Source organism: Cannabis sativa, chromosome 3, assembly GCF_029168945.1.
Source record: "Cannabis sativa cultivar Pink pepper isolate KNU-18-1 chromosome 3, ASM2916894v1, whole genome shotgun sequence".
Classification (NCBI taxonomy): Eukaryota; Viridiplantae; Streptophyta; class Magnoliopsida; order Rosales; family Cannabaceae; genus Cannabis; species Cannabis sativa.
This window is the reverse complement of record NC_083603.1, coordinates 16571110-16589374: the sequence shown is the minus strand read 5'-3', so window position 1 is coordinate 16589374 and position 18265 is coordinate 16571110. Positions and strand designations below refer to the sequence as shown.

General features: G+C 31.4%; 1 long non-coding RNA gene across 4 annotated transcripts; it reads right to left on the bottom strand.

Annotated features, from left to right (window-relative positions):
* Positions 1 to 7334: 7334 nt before the first annotated feature.
* On the bottom strand, positions 7335 to 9879 carry LOC115718614 (uncharacterized). 4 transcript variants are annotated; one of them, XR_009686786.1, is made up of 5 exons: positions 9584 to 9878; positions 8565 to 9362; positions 8318 to 8420; positions 7987 to 8019; positions 7335 to 7717 (listed from the first exon to the last, which is right to left on the bottom strand). It is a non-coding gene; the product is annotated as an uncharacterized LOC115718614 (long non-coding RNA). The 4 variants fall into 4 exon arrangements; XR_009686787.1 differs by having other exon boundaries at positions 7335 to 8420; positions 8565 to 9125; positions 9296 to 9362; XR_009686785.1 differs by having other exon boundaries at positions 7335 to 8420; positions 9584 to 9879.
* Positions 9880 to 18265: the final 8386 nt, after the last annotated feature.

The window sequence follows — 18265 nt, the reverse complement described above, 5'->3', positions numbered from 1 at the left end:
AATATCTTTCATGAACTTCAGGTAATTGGCATTTGCTCCAAGGCCTCCGCAAATGGAATGTTAATGTGCAGTTTCTTGAATATTTCAAGGAATTTCAAAAACTGCTTGTCAAGATTATACTTGCAGAGTCTTTGAGGATACGAGATTTTGATGTGGTGGTCAATTCTCACTAGTGGCGGCTTGTATTCTTCTTGCAGATCCTCAGTAACCTGCTCACCCCTAGCCCTCTTCTTCACTGGTGCCTGTGCTTGTACCTGTTGATCATGATACTTTTCAAACACTTGCTGCTCTACTCTTGGCCCCTCATCTTCTTCTCACTCCTCAATGCTATTGCCTTACAAGTCTCTTTTGGGTTTACCTCTGTAATGCTAAGTAAATCACCTTGAGTACGGTTAACCATTTGGGCAGCCAACTGTCCCATTTGATTTTCAAAAGTTTTAATGGAGGATCTAATTTCCATCATGAATTGGATTAATAAATTAGTTTGAATATTCAAATCTCCACTAGAACTTAGTTGTTGAGCTTGTTGTTGTGGCCTATTTCTCTGCTGGAAGAAACCTTATTAGGGCTGGCCAGCTAGCTTCCATTGATAAGAATTTTGACGTCCATCCATAAAAGTATACTCACAATCTTTCTAGTATCCAATGGCTTGGGTTTATTCCATTGGTAAACTATTCACACAAATCACAAATGTTGGAATTATTTTACCAGGATCTAGATTTACTAACAAGTATGTTTGATTAACATCCTAATATGAATTCTAAAACAATGAAAATAAACACATATAAAGTTTAGAAAACCTTACAGTGGGTGCAGCGGAATATTATGACTCCTTCCATAGCCCTTGATTCCTTTCTGTAGCAGAGCATAATCAAGATCTGTACCTACTCATTACTCCCACTCAACAGCAGGTGTCTGGTCTAAGGTATACTAAAGTAGATTTGAGACCTCTCACTGTTGATTTAAGAAATTCTTTCATGGCTTTATCTTCTCTGGAATAGTTGAGACTTTTCCTTAGATAAATAAAATCTATATCTAAGAAGTTGTGAAGCTTCTATAGATTGCCATTGGAAAGAAAATGCTTCAGCATCTTATGCTTGCATTAGAGTAAGTAATTACCAGGTATACCACAAGCCCTAGGTTTAGATAAACTCAAACCTATAATACTAGGAACAAGAAGTTTTGTTAAGTCCATTGAATAGACTTATTAACAAAAATTTCCTTACATGTCCTTGTAATAGAAAACTTTAGGTTACTCCATGTGGATGGATTAAACCATAGTTCTCTTGGCTTTCTTCTTAGTTTCTTATCTTGACAATCCATTACTTGTTTAAACTCACAATGGATTTTAATCACTAGTGTCTTCCAAGTCATAAGAAGGTAAAGTTCCTTGAAACTCTCCCACTACGACAAGGTACCATGAATTATGTCTAAGAAAACTAAATGGTATTGATCTCTTCGGTTGTGTTAAGACAACAGAGGCAGTGGGATCATCTTGTAACGAATAAGATGATAGAACACTTATGGAATCAAGAAAAAATATCCCCTTTATCTGCTACTATATTGTCAGACTTAGTCATTTTCTTAAAAAAGTAGTATTTGTTTTAACAAACACTTTCTTATCTAATGACTATGGGAAGGTCCACCCCTAATCACTTAGAATAGCTAACAAACATGCAAACCAAGATTAGCAGTTCTAGCTTTTTTTTGATTTCGATTAGGTTATCCATGAATCTAGTAATGATTTACATTAAGTATACAACCATTGCATCATTCTGAAATTATATTACCATAGAAGGATTTAGGCAACAACTAGTAACTAATCATCAATATGTAACTCGAATTTCTGGGGAGGTAAGTGTGGATATAATTCAAAAATCAAATTAATGATCTTTGAACTGCATATCTACTAACTTTTTCTCCACCCCTATCACTTCGCAAGATCTTTAACCACTTACCATTGCTAGAAATTCATGAAATTTTTCAAACATTTCAAATTTCTTTTGCATAAGGTAAAATCTAGAGTGATCGTTTTAAGAATGCAATGAAAACTCATATCCACCCCTGAATGTACATCCATCTACGAATGAGATGAACTTGATTTCAGTGGATATAGGCATATTAACTCTTTGCAGAGAATGATCTTGTCAAAACCACTATGAACAAGATACAAATGCCATAGATTTATAAAATATGTGGTTGTATCTTTTGATGACTTCAGTTTAGTTACATCAAAGAGTTCTTAGAATAGTGCAAGTGGATTCTGGTCACAGAATGCTAAACTCATACAGTTTGAATCCATTGAAAGAAAATGGTTATTAAACACTTGTGAAAGTGTAACTGTATAATGAGTAATTTTTTCTTGAACCACCACTACTAATTTAACTCTAAGTCTGATTTGCCCATACAAGTAGGAGATTTCTAAGATTGAAGATTTATATCATTTTGGGATAGAATTTTGGGAATATAATCATATGCGTCATTTAATTTCTTAAGAGAAAATATCGAATGACTTGAAATGATTTATAGACCATTTATCCAATGATATGTTATTGAGCTAATTCGAAATGAATAAGCTAAGAGGAATTATGATAATTTCGTTTTAAATAAGAATCCAACGATGCTCCGATTAGCAAGAGTCAAAGTAATCTTATTTATACAATCTTCTTGTTTCATATTGTAAAATATTAGTCTAAGGTGTCATCAATTGATGAACAACTAGATGTTGCATATACAATATTTATCTTTCAAGATCTAACACTATTATGTTAGTCTAATGGTGAAAATCCATTAGGGATTTATCTCATTAGAAAAACAAACCAAGTTAGACCAACAATGAAGATTCGAAATTAAACTACAATTTAATAACAGAAAATAACATGGTTCAAGATAAATTCATACACGATTCAGAAATTATTAAGCATATAGCAAGTAGGAATGACAAGTGAAAATACTAAAACATACAATCCTAAATAATTTCCAAGGTGTTCAACAAACTAATATCAGTGTCCCATTTAGGCGAGAGTCAGTGATACCATCCATTGAATAGAGTTGTCAGCTCATCTAAAATGATAAACATTCTAGCAACCTTTTATTCGATCAAGATTGGAATTCGCGTTGCCCCATTTAGGCGAGAGTCAGTGATACCATCCATTGAATAGAGTTGTCAGCTCATCTAAAATGATAAACATTCTAGCAACCTTTTATTCGATCAAGATTAGAATCCGCGTTGCCCCGTTTAAGCGAGAGTCAAGGCTATTCTATCTTATGAGCTTCCACCATTGTTTCATATTCCTGTAAGTCTTATACAGTCGCCATCATTAGGGTGATCAATACTATATAAAAAACTTACAAGATTACTTATCTTTCGAGATTAAACGGTGCTAACTTGTTAATGAATGTTCCTCCATTAGGGAGGATTACTCACTAAAACAATAGCTATGTAAAACCAACAATGGAGATCGAATATCCTAATAATAATTAAGCTCATTATTTAATGAAAGTTGTATTTTCTTCTAATATTTATTTTCATCAATTTATTTTAAATATATATTTATTTAATTAAAATTTCGAATTTAGAATAAAAAAAAATTCTAAATATAAACTTTAATTTAATATTTATAAATTATACTTAGATGGATATGAAAATAACGTGAATTATTTCCATCTTAGTACTAATTTCCATAAATATTTAGAAAATTATTCAATTTAAGTTGTTTCAAAATTAATTTAAATTAATTTACAACTCAAATTTAATTTTCTATAAATATATATTGCATTTCGAAAAAATAAAGTGTATAAGAATACTACTTTCGAAAATGCTTTAAAATAAAATAAAAATAAATCCTAAAAAATTACTCTAATTTTATGTTGGCCCAAAATTAATTAATAAAAATTAATTTACAACAAAAAATATAATTTTCCTATTTAATTAAGTACTTAAGGAAAATTTCAAATATTTAAGTATCATGATTAAAAATCAACTTAAATATTAATTTTCTATTTAATTAAATACACTAGAAAAATACTTCAAGCAAAACTGATAATAACTATCTAGACTTTCATTAACTAATTAATTCAATTTCTAATTATAATATATTTTAGTTCATTTATTTTAATTAATCATTAAATGAAAAAAATCATTGATTTAAGTTGGTCCAAAATTAAAATAAATAATTTTCAACTTTAATCTATTTTTCAAATAAAATTCCAAATTTCTGCATTAAAGAAATGCAATTTCAAAATTTTGAAAAAAAGATTAATAAAATAAAATAAAATATATCTTGAAAATTATTCAAATTTAAGTTATTTTGAATTAAGATTCCAAACTTAAAATAATTTCCAATTTTAATTAAATAACATGAAAATAACAATATTTAAGTATCATGATGAAAATCAACTTAGATATTGAAATTTTTAATTTAATTAAATGTATTAAATTCAAGAAATAAATAATTAAGTATAGAGGAAATTTAATTATTAATTCTAGTTTAATACTAGGAAAATATACTAAACTTAGATTGTACCAAAATTAATTATTAAATAATTAATTTCACAATCAATGATATTTTCCTATTTAATATTAGAAATAATAACTAGTATAGAAATAACTATCTAGAATATATATCATTAACTAAGTGTTTTTCAAAAATTAACTTTAAAATATTAAAATGAAAAATAAATTTCATATATTTTAAAAGTTAATTATGTTGCTAATTCAAGTTTAATTAGGTTAGACTAATATAATTAACCTAATACAATTATTTAAATAAGGCAAATGGGCCTTCACAATTGGGGTAGTTCATGTGAGGGGGAGCTGGGTTCAGTATGTCGTACCCACTTCTATTGGCCCCCAACTCTCACACAAGGCCCAAAAGAGAGGAATTTAACCTTTAAATAAACAATTGTTATTCATTGAATAAGCCCAAATCTAATTGGGCCTAAATAAAATTACTTATGTCAAATTTTATTTTAGCAACCTAGTCCATTTACTTAGTAAAACTTAAATGGACTTCCTATATGCATCTAAGCCCAATAGCAAACATATAGGCTCACACAGGTCAAAATTTACCTGTTACAAATTATTTATAAGATCTATTGACAATTAGACTATGATTAAAATCAGATCATTGGATCTGTCAACAAGTTAATCATAGCAATTTAGATCAAATAAATAATAGGTTTATTAAAAAAAAAAATTGAATAAACAATATAAAATTAAACAAACATTGTCCATGTATCAGATGTAAAATAAGATATTAATAAAATTAAATTATTATTCTTAAACTAACCAACTTGATTCTGAAAATTTAGGGTTGTTAAAACAAACCCTATAAAATTTCAAAATAAAGGAAACTAATTTTAAAATATCTAGGTTTATTTGAATTAAATTAAATTAAATATCTAATAAGATCAATGATTTGAAAGGAAAGAATCTTCAATATCACTTTCAGATCTTATAATTTAATAAAATAAACCAATTTTAAAATAGATTTGGTTAGATAATTATTATTTTAGGAATAAAATAATAAATAAATAATAATTACCATAATTATATGTCAAAATATCTCAAATTAAGTAATATTCAAATTTCTACAAAAATATCTAAGTTATTTAAATATTTAAGATATGATTTATAAGTTTCCAATAAGGAAAAAAAATGATATATATAGAAAAAAATATCATTTTTAAACTTATAATTTATAAATAATTAAATATTTAACAAAATAACAAATTTTGAATTTGAAAATATTATGGTAAGTATATCTATAAAAATATCTATGTTAATTTCAAATTTATTAATTATTTAATTTGTCATATAAGATAATTTTAATATAATATTTTAAATAAAAAGACAAAGTTATCTTTAAATTTAAAATATGTTAAATATCAAAATATCTAATCTTATAATTAAATAATAAATAAATATTAAAGAAGTTAACAAATTTTTAAATCTGACCATAATAGGAAATATTTAAAATTGGAAATATTCCATAATGGAAATATTTAAAATTGGAAAAATTTCAAATTGAAAATATTTTAAAATTGGAAATATTTCAATTTATAAATATTTAAAATTGGAAAAATGAATTTTGGGCAACAATCCCATGAAAAAATTGGATTTTGGGAAAAAATCCCAAAAATCGCAATTTTGGAGTTGGCAGCCGAGGAGGCTGCAAAATGCCCTTTACGCGCGCGGACGGGAAGGAATGCAGCCCCATCTGCCAAGAAACCTCGGCGGGTTGCAGGGTTCCCTGGGCGAGATGCACGGGCGGATGCAGTGTCCCATGCGCGCGCGGATCCTCCTTGACCGAAGGGTCTGCGCGTGCGATTGAGCATCCATGGACACCCGAAATTCGATTTTTCCAAAAAACATAACTTTTTCGTTTTTCATCGGAATTAAGTTCCGTAAAAATGAAAATTGCTTAATTTTTCACAAGGAATCCAAATAAAATATTTTCAAAAATAGAAAAAATATTTTTCATGGAAAAAGGTACTGTACAGCATATACATTCATCAACTAACACATAAACCACATGAAACCATCCAAATCAACACAAAAACATATAAAAAATTGTTTTAATTCATATTTCATGAAAGTAAATCATTACCATGGTTCTGGTGCCAGTTGTTGGAATTATTTTACCAGGATCTAGATTTACTAACAAGTATGTTGGATTAACATCCTAATATGAATTCTAAAACAATGAAAATAAACACATATAAAGTTTAGAAAACCTTACAGTGGGTGCAGCGGAATATTATGACTCCTTCCATTCAGATCTCTAGCCCTTGATTCCTTTCTGTAGCAGAGCATAATCAAGATCTGAATCTAGATCTTCTTTTCTTCTTCTTTGATGCAGATTTTACATAGTCTTACAAAAAAACCCATTTTCACCGACTAGTTTTTTGGTCATTAAAACTCGTTATTTAGTCACCCAAAATTTTTTGTGACTAATTATTTTTAGTCACCATTTAGTCGCTGAATGTCGGTCGTAGAAGAGATTTAGTGACTAATATATTTAGTCACAAATAATGTTATTTTCTATGACTAAAATTTAGTTACAAAATATATTAAAGTTAGTCACAATAAGATTGATGTATTGGTCACATAAATACCAATATGCACTTTCAACAACCAAAAAAGTAAACTTTAACAACTAAAATTTAGTCATAAAAAAACTAATATTTTGTGACTAAATAGTTTAGTTGACAATAATAAATAAAGAATTACATAAATTAATTATTCAGTGGCTAATATTTAGTCATAAAAACTAATTAATAATTTTTTTTAATTTAAAATATATTCATTTAAATTATATAATAAAAACAAATTATTCAAAAAGCTATATTTAAATAATATTGAACACATTTATTCAATACATAAAAGTTACAATAGAAATCATAAAAAATTCAATTACATAATCCTTGCTTGAATTGTATTGTCTATGAACTACAATAACAAACTCCATGGATCAGAGTTGCTAACATGGAAAACTGAAAAAAGTTACCCCAATACAAACCAAACTAAATGAACAAAAAAAAAAACTAACACTAAATTAGGCAAACAAACAAACATAAAAAAGAATGTGAAACCCCTATCTCCAACTCAGAAGCTAGAAGCCCCTATACATTCTTGTAGTACACCTTTTTATAGTTTAAATAGTTCGTAGCCAGCAAGTCCAAGCACTGACCAAAGTTCTGGATCAAACAACACCTGTGAAAGTACCCCAACAATAACATTTTAAAATCAAAACAAATTTAAAAATGCACTTAAACATCAAACATCAAACAGCAAAACAGAGCATAACATCAAAGTATGCATATTTACTTTTCTTTAAATTTCCATATTCTATTGTATATATATATAGGGAAATGTAATTCTTAAATTCACCATCAATGTGGTACAAAGTCTGCATAATTTTTTTTGAACTAAATATTAAAAGTAGATATTGTGTGCAAGTTGAATCATTTACAGAAGTTGACCTCTTCATACCACCAGCATCACCACACCAAAGTCTGCATAATAGACCAACATATCAGGATATGAGCCATCTACATTTGCCAAGCGTACAAAGAAAATAAAAGCTACCATTCACCAAGGTCTCCAATTTGAAAGTTTGGCAGCAAGTTACAAAGTCCTTAATACAAATTAACTTTAATGCATTTATATCTTGGATGTACATATATTTCATTAAAAAATCAATCACATTATTAAGGTTTAGAATAATACCACTTCAAACATCACCATAAAAAACATAGAAGACGTACATTTCCATTCGTATTAACACTTATAAGAAACTAACACGAAACATACCATACAAATCTGATTATGTCATTGTTTCAGGCATTTTCCCAAACAAGGTATGTACACTAGCAGATGCTTTCAAAACACCCACTATTGGATCCCACTTAGGCACCTGCGATGCGAAGCAAAAAAAAAAATAGAGTGAGAGTGAGGGCGAGAAGAGAGTTGGCTTTGGGTCTCGAGAGACGAAGGATGATTCAGATACAATGAGGAGAGGGTTTCAGATCAGAAATTGAATATAGCTTATAATGTATACCTTTGCCTGGAACAATTATGACTGGAGCTGGTTTGCAATTGTGGAAGCAAAACTCACTTACGCTTCCTTGAAGAACACTGAACACAATCCAATTCCACATATATATTTATGTTAATAATAAGAAAATACTTAGTATATGTGTATTATGATGGAAGCAGCCTCTGGAAACTACATGACACTATGAGATTAGTCAATGAGTATTGTTATAGTGCTTGAATGATGAGGATTAAGCTTAACTGTATCAAAGTCCCCACTCGACACTATAAAACGTCCCTCGCAAAAATCTAATTCTAATTGAATAAAAACTAAACAGAGCAAATCATTTAATTATAACACACAATTTTTTAATTATCAAAATTTAATAATGGCAAGTCAAAATAAATACCAGTGACAAACCACTTTACATTGATCACAGCGAGTAGTGGTGGGGAAATAAACAACAACACATTGATTCAGAGTAGCCATGGAAACGACGCTGTAACTTGATTCCGTATTCACCTCGAGCTCAGCCTAGCCACCTCTTCGGAGGCCAAAAGGACCAAACTCCTAATCTCTTCCTTCCTAGATACAGAAAGGCTCCATTTTTTGTGGAAGCCGAAATATCATTTGGGTTTAAAAGTATATATATTGCAGATATTTTGTATATATATAATTTAGGATTTTATAAATACCTGCTGGCATATTAATTATATGTTTTAATTAATTAACAAATGACAAATTAATTGTCTCACATTCTTTGCAGAAGCACTAAATGCCATATATGCCCAAGTTTCTTCACTATTTGTTGTATTTGCAATACTACAAAACAATCAGTAACAAACAAAATATTTCACTATTTTTCTTCAGCTGGCCTATTTTATACTATTGCTAAATTGAGTCAAAATTACAACAATTATTGTAAAAAAATATAAGAAAATCTCAAGCCTAGAAAAATCAAATGAATTCTATACATATATATATATCATTTTCTAGATTTGTTGATGAAAATTATTATTAGATAAGTTTGGATCAGATCTAACCTCTTCGTAGCCGGAGATGCTTCATGGGCAGAGATTCTTTGTGGTCATCGTCATGGTCGGAGAGGGAACAAAACGGGGTTGGGCGATGCCGACTGAGATGCTCGGGGTTGGGCGACGCCTCCGACGAGATGAGGATGAGAACGGGCGTGGGTTTCTTTGGGTATAAGGGGCGTGAGTTTTTCTGGGTATAAGGGGTGTGGGTTTCGTGGGTTTCATTGGGTATCAGGGGCGTGTCATTGGGTATCAAGGGACCTGGGTGGTGGGGTTAATTAGCGAGCTGTCAAAAGAAAAAAGAAAAAAAAACATTAGGCGGGAGATGAAAATGATAGGCGGGAGTTTTTGGGTGTGTAATATTTTTTTTCAATAAGCAATTTAAAAAATGACATTTGGTTTGCAGATGAATACATTAATGTTTATAAAATTATAAGTTTTAATATTTTTTTTTTAAAAAAAAAAGTTTTAATATAATTTATGTTAATCACATTTTTTAAAGATTAAATTAGTAGTTAATATATATTCAATATAGCAATAATTAACCTTATGTTTTAAGGTAACTAAATGATTACTTGGTACATATAAATTATTAATAATTGTAAAAATAAATTATTTTAAGACAGATATTTTAGTTGTAAAAAATCATTAACTTATACTGACTAACTATTTCATCACAAATTTCAAATTTTTAGTCACTAAAAATTATTATTCTCGCTACTATTATAATTTGGCGCCACAGTTTTAGTGACTAAATACTATTTTAGTCACTAAATATAACAAACTGTGACTAAAAAATTGGTCATTGATTTTTTTGGTTCTAATAAAACATTGTCCCATGACTAAAAATATTTGTGACTAAAAATTAGTCGCAAAATCTATCTATTAGTGACTAAGTTGATTTGGTCACAAAAAATCTAGTCGCTGAAAACTTATTTTCTTGTTATGATTGAGGTACCACTTGATGTGTGTGGGCACTACTCATTCACTCAAGTGTTTCGAAATTTAGAGAGAAGAAAAGAGAGAGAGGGGCGTGTGGCTTTTCTAAAAAAAACTAATGTTCAAATTTGTGTGTATATTTCCTGAATCCAACACTTTCTATTTATAAAAAACCCTCTAGGTTTAGGTTAGAATTGTATGGCATTAAAATAACGGAAACTATAAATGGTATTTCTTGTGCATGTGGCCGGCCATACAAAGGGAATTGGGCCTCACTTTGAAACTTTCCCATTTTGTTATTTTCCATTCCCATTTTCTCAAAAATAAAATTTTTCTAATTTAACCATTTAAATGCCAATTCTAATTATTTAATAACTTAAGAATAATTATTAAATAATATTGTCTTTTAATTTATTTATTAATTTAGACATATAAAATATCTTAATTAATAAATAAACCTAGAATATCTTTTCTTTACAATTTCGCCCTTGCTTAGTGAAAATTTATAAAGTAGACATAGTCTAATGTTAGGTTATATTTAGCCTATGTTTCGGGTCTTAAAGAAAGCATTTTCTCGTCCATTGGTGTCTTTTGGAGCGGTTTTACGCTTGATTTTCATTGTTTCAGGTTCCCGGGGTGTCAAAGTTCAAATTCAGTCAAATGCTGAAAAGACGGGACAAACTGGCAAAAAATTGGAAAAATCTGCTCAAGAGGCATCAGTAGTCGCGACCACCAATGAGCCAGGTCGCGACCCTTTTTCATGGTCGCGACTCTGGTCGCGACTTCGACATTTTGGCAGAACTATGGATTTTTGAGGTTTTCCTGTAGTCGCGACCAGCTTAAAGGCTAGTCGCGACTAGGTATGGAAAACGCAGTTTTGACCTAATTTTGAATTTTCTCTAAATTGGAGGCACACCTTGTTGGAAATTATTTTACCAGGATCTTAGATCTACTCACAAGTATGTTGATTAACAACCTAAATATGAACTTCTAAAACGATTATAAAAATAAACACATATAAAGTATTAGAAACCTTACATTGGGTGTAGCGGAATATTATGTCTCCTTCCGTTCAGATCTCTAACCCTTGTATCCTTTCTGTCGCAGAGTATTATCAAGATCTGAACCTGGATCTCTTTCTCTCCTTCTTTAGTGATGAAACTCCTTCTTGTAGAATATCTTTCTTCACGATCTTCCTCACTATGATTGAGGTATCACTTGCTGTGTGTGGGCACTACTCTATCACTAAGAGGTTCGAAATTCAAGAGGGAAGAGAGTATAGGTGGCGGCTAGGGTTTAGAAGAGAAGGCTCAGGTTTTGTCTGAAGGAAATCAGATGTGAAAAGTGTAATTTTCCTGAAGCCTTCACTATCTATTTATAGCATTCCACTAGGGTTAGGTTTGAATTATTTAGCATTAAAATAATGAAAATATCATATGAGAAAACCTATAAAAAGTGGCCGGCCTAGGCAATGTGGATTTGGGCCTCACTTTTTGCAATTTTGCAGTTTTATCATTTTTGCATCTCATTTTCTCAAAAACGCCAATTTTCAAATTCAACCATTTAAATGCCAATTCTAACTATTTAATAACTATAAATAATTATTAAATAATATTGTCATTTATCAAATTTATTAATTGAACCATACAAAGTAACATAATTAACAAATATGCCCTAAAAACTCTTTCTTTACAATTTCGCCCTTACTTAGTGAAAAAATTCACAAATAAACATAGTCTAATTTGAGAATTATAATTGATTAATCAAAACCAATTATATGATTCTTACAAGCAATATTATCTCAACTGGTGGGAGGACCATGGGTCTATATAACCGAGCTTCCAATAAGAAGATCAAGAATTTATAACCTAAATTCACTGACTTATTAATTCTTCGTTGAATCCACGCATAGAACTTATAATTGCACTCTCAGTATATAGAATGCTCTATATGTTCCACCATATAGAAACATCATTAGTTATCCATTGTTATAATCCTAATTTGATCAATGATCCTCTATATGAATGATCTACACTGTAAAGGGATTAAATTACCGTTACACCCTACAATATATTTTATCCTTAAAACACTTAACCCTGTACAAATGATATTCCAGCTTATGTGAAATGAGTACTCCACCATTTATTTTCGTTTGGTCAAGCTCAAAGGAGATCATCCTTTACTTACTATTCGCCAGATAGAAGCTATAGATTCCATGTTTATGTTAGCGCTCCCACTAAATTGCACTACCGTGTTCCCAAAATGTACGTATCACCCTGACCCAAAAGTAGGCTTAACTAACAAATCAAAAAACACGAATAACCTCTTGAGATTGAGCCTAATCATAACAGGATTAAGATCATTTGATCTAGGATCAACTAGGCGATATTGACTTGAATAGATATTACGGTAAGTTTAATAAATCTAAGTCAAAGTTCAATATCGGTCCCTTCCGATGCATACTCCATGCACCCAACCTGAGCTTTACTTTAAACAATGCTCTGGAAAGAACATAGCATTTCTCCAAATGCAAGTAAACTCTGTTGTAGATTATCATATCAGTAAAATCCTGTGTCTGATAAATCTAGGAAACTTTATTCACATAGTCATGTTTACTTTCCAATGTGTTGACAACACAATAAAGAGGATCAAGTATGTGAAAAGGGTTTCAGATGAATTTATAAATCAAATAGACAAGCAATTGATAAGATGAACCAAAACATAGACAAATGAATGAAAAATACTTCTGTTTCTTTATTGATGTTGAATAAAATGGATTACATTGAATTGAGTTTTATTTAGGGCATAAAACCCAACAAACTCTCACTTGCACTAATATAAAACAAATCAGTACATATCAATTAATCCTAAATTCTGACTGTGCTTTTCAAATGTAGTCACGACCAAGACTTTGGTGAATGGATCAGCTAAGTTGTCTTCTGTGTCCACTTTCTCAACTAGTACATCCCCTCTTGCCATATATTCTCTGATGATGTGATACTTTCTTTCTATGTGTTTGCTTCTCTTGTGGCTTCGAGGTTCTTTACTATTGGCTATTTCTCCATTATTATCACAAAGTAGGACCAGAGGCTTTTCCATTCCAGGCACTACACCGATATTGGTGAAGAACTTTCTTAGCCAGACAAGCTCTTTAGCAGCTTCTGCTGCAGCTATGTATTCTGCTTCCATCGTCGAGTCCGATATCGCGGTTTGTTTTGCACTTCTCCAAACCACTGCTCCACCCCCAAGAGTAAACACCATCCCAGATGTAGATTTCCTATCTTCAAGACATGCCTGGAAATTTGAATCAGTATAGCCTATGGGATTTAAAGCACCACCCTTGTAGACTAACACAAGATTCCTAGTACTCTTAAAGTATTTCAGAATATACTTAACTGCATTCCAATGTTCCTGTCCCGGATTAGACTGATACCTGCTCACGATTCCAACTGCATAGCAGATGTCAGGTCTAGTGCATAACATTGCATACATTAGACTTCCAACTGCAGAAGCATAAGGAATTTTCGCCATGTCCTCTATCTCTTGAGGATCAGTAGGAGACTGTTCCTTAGATAGATGGATACCATATCTAGAAGGCATATTTGCCCTATCGGTGTTGTTCATGGAGAATCTCTCTAAAACTTTGTCAATATAAGTTGTTTGAGAGAGAGCAAGAGATCTGTTCTTTCGTTTTCAGATAATCTGAATACCAAGAACATAGGCTGCTTCACCAAAATCTTCCATATCGAATTGAGTGTTAAGCCATTCCTTGATGTGAGTCATTTTCTTGATATTGTTTCCAATAATCAAAATGTCGTCAACATAAAGGACCAGGAATACTACTACTTGGTCTTCCTTGAGTTGGTAAACACAAGGTTCATCTTCATTCTGAAGAAAGCTGTAAGTCTTGATGATTTCATCAAACCTATTGTTCCATGAGCGAGAAGTTTGCTTAAGTCCATAGATAGACCTATTTAATTTGCAAACTTTGTTTTCCTGCCCTGGAAGAACATAGCCTTCTGGTTGCTCCATATAGATGGTTTCTTCAAGTACCCCATTAAGGAAGGCAGTCTTGACATCCATTTGTCAGATTTCATAATCGAAAGCAGCAACTATGGAGAGAAGAATTCGGATGGATTTGAGCATGGCAATAGGACTAAAAGTTTCCTCATAGTCCACGCCTTATCTTTGGGTATAACCCTTTGCTACAAGTCTAGCTTTAAAAGTTTCTACTTCCCCTCCAGCGCCTCTTTTCTTCTTGTAAACCCACTTACATCCGATTGGACGATAGTCATCGGGTGCGTCTACATATTCGCAGACTTTGTTCTTTTTCATGGAATCCATTTCAGAATCCATGCCAGCTGACCATCGTTTCCGTTGCGGACTAGCCATTGCCTGTTTATAGGTTAATGGGTCGTCTTCAATACCGTCACCAACGACCATATTGATTTCACCATCCAAGCCATAATGAGCTGGTTTTGTTGAAACCCTCCCACTACGACGAGGAGCGATGATCTTCTGAACAGGAACTTTGGTGGTAGTTTTCTCAGTTGGTTCGACTGAGGGAGTGGGATTGTCCTCTTCTCGAGTGGAAGAGGACGGAACATTGGAAGGACTTATATCTGAAAGCATTTCCTCCAACACTACTTTACTTTATGGTTTGAAATTCTTAATATAGTCATCTTCAAGGAAAGTGGCATTTGTGGAAACAAACACTTTATCATCCTTGCGACTATAAAATAGTCCACCCCTAGTCTCTTTAGAATTTTCGACAAACATGGAAACTTCAGTGCGTGACTCAAGTTTGTCGTCTTTCTTTCTTAAGACATGAGCAGGGCACCCCAGATTCTGTAATGGCGTAAACTAGGTGTACGACCATTCGATAGTTCTAAAGGTGTCTTAGGGATTGATTTAGATGGAACAACATTTAGAATGTCGGTTGCCATCTGAATTGCATATCCCCAGAAGGACGTAGGTAGAGTTGAATAACTAAGCATGGACCTAACCATTTCTAAAAGCGTGTGATTCTGTCTTTCTGCAACTCCATTTTGCTGTGGAGTGCTAGGGGCGGTTAATTGGGATTCAATTCCAAGTTTAATTAAATGATCTTTGAACTGCATATCCATATATTCTCCACCCCTATCACTTCGCAAGATCTTTAATGTTTTACCTAATTGGTTTTGAGCCAATGCGTGAAATTCCTGAAACTTTTCAAATGTTTAAGATTTCTTATGCATTAGGTAAATATGTCCATATCTAGAGTAATCTTCAATGAAAGTGACAAAGTACTTATAACCACCTCGGGCTTTTACATTCAAAGGTCCGCAAACATCTGAATGCACTAACCCTAGGGGTTGCTTGGCACGCTCTCCCTTTGCAGAGAAAGAACGTTTGGTCATCTTTCCTTCTAGGCAAGACTCGCAAACAAGTAATTCACCTAAGACGACATTTTTCAATGGATCGTCTTTGGTTAGCCTATTTAGTCTGTCATAGCCTATGTGACATATACGTAAATGCCATAGATATGTTGCATTATCATCATCGATCTTTTGCTTTTTGTGGTTTCTAAGTTTACCTACTTTAAAAAGTTCGTTATGTAGGGCAAATGGTGTTTCTGGTTTAAGAACATAAAGCCCCTGTTCCATGGATGCAACACAAATATGAATATCATTTCGAGAAATGGTAGAACCAGAACTCGAAAAATCTAATTTGTATTGTTGCAATTGTAAGCATGAAACAGAAACCAAGTTTCTACTGAAATTTGGAATGTATAAGACATTGTCTAATTCCAAAATTCTGTTTTGAAACTTGAGTTTAGCTTTTCCTCTAGCTCTAACCGAAACCATTTCGCCATTACCAATCTTAAGTTTCAACTCTCCGGATTTCAAATAATTCCAATTCTCAAGCAATTGCAATGAACAACTTACATGGTTTGTAGACCCAGAATCAAGAATCCAAATGGATTTATCATTCTCTAAAACACATGATTCGAAGACTAAAGCATCACAGCTTATTCGTTTGTGATTTGTTATTCTTGCTGGTTCATTTTGTTGTGAAGTATAACTTGAGGAAGTGGAATCACTTTCTCTTATCTTCTCAACTAAGCTTGAAATAGTAGGATTTATGGAGTTATAAACTATTTGCTCTTCAGAGTGAATAATTCCCAGCTTACCTGCTTTCTGGAATTTCATGTTCATCATGAGCATATGTGAAGTATTACTCTGACAAGGAGTTTATAACTTCAAGTTCATTTGCTAAGATATTAACTAGGAGTGGAATTGGATGAGGGTTATTGGCACTACAACACATCAATAAAACTGAAGTAAGGTTTTGGTTCAAATTCATACACAAGTTCAGAAAATAACAAATAATCACATATGTTATAAAAATACTAAATCTAACATAGTTTATTTTCCAAGGTTTCCAACATAATGAAATACAGTGTCCCGGTAGGCGAGAGTCAAAGATAACATTAGTTGAATAGAGTAGTCAGCTCATCTAAAACAAAACCATTTTAGCAACCTTTTATTCGATCAAAATGAGAATCCAACGTTGTCCCGGTAGATGAGAGTCAAGGTTATTCTCATTTTATGAGCTTCCACCATTGTTTCATGTTTTATAAATTTATCTCTAAGTAGTCACCGTAGGGGAGAGTCTAATAGAGACGAAAACTCACAAAACACTTATCAAATGAGATCTTACGGTGTTAAAAGTTTTCAACGAATAACCATCCATAGGGGGACGAAGTCTAGCGTCTCGAGGTTATATTGAAAAAATTTAACTTTTGTAAGACCAACAATGGAGATCGAATATCTCTTGATTAGAGCTCATTATTTAAAAATATATGTATTTTATTTAATCATCTGTTCCATATTTTAATAATGAAAAATTACAAATTAAAGTTGGTTTAAATAAAAAATCAGCTTTAATTAATTTTCAATTATTATTTAAATTCGAAAAATAAATTCGAAAATAATGGAACAAATTTGAAAATATCTTATTTAAGTTGTTTAGAAGAATCTAAAAAATCAACTTAAATATCTTTCAAATTAGGTTTAATTAAATATAAAATTAAGTTGTAACCACTTAATTTGAAAATATTCCATTTTAAGTTAGTATTTGAAAAAATATCAACTTAAGAAATATCTAAAGAATCTTAATAACCAATTCCCTAAATTCCTCAACTTAATTTTGAAATTTTAAATTCAAAAGATATTCAGATATAAGTTGATTAGTTAGAGATAACTAATTTTCAACTTAAATAGGAATATTTAATGAAAAATTTAAATTGAGCTTCAGATAGAATCTAGTTGGTTATAATTCATATTTAATTAAATACAAGAAAATACATATAATTTAGCTTAGAATAAAATTCTTTAAACTATGGTTTTATTAAATTAATTTCAAAATAAATGAAATTAACTATGTTGCTAATCAATTTTATTAGGTTAAACTAATGTAATTAACCTAGTACAGTTATCCAAATCAGGAAAATGGGCCTTCACAATTGGGGTAGTTCATGTGAGGGGGGACTGGGTTCAGTATGTCATACCCACTACTATGGCTCCCAACTCTCACTCAAGGCCCAAAAGAGAGGAATTTAACCTTAAAATGAATAACTGTTATTAATTGAATAGGCCCAAAAACTAAATGGGCCTAAATAAAATCTATCAAAAACTATGATATTTTATTTAGCAACAACAACCTATATGCATCTATAACAAAATTAAACATATAGGCTCACACATGCAC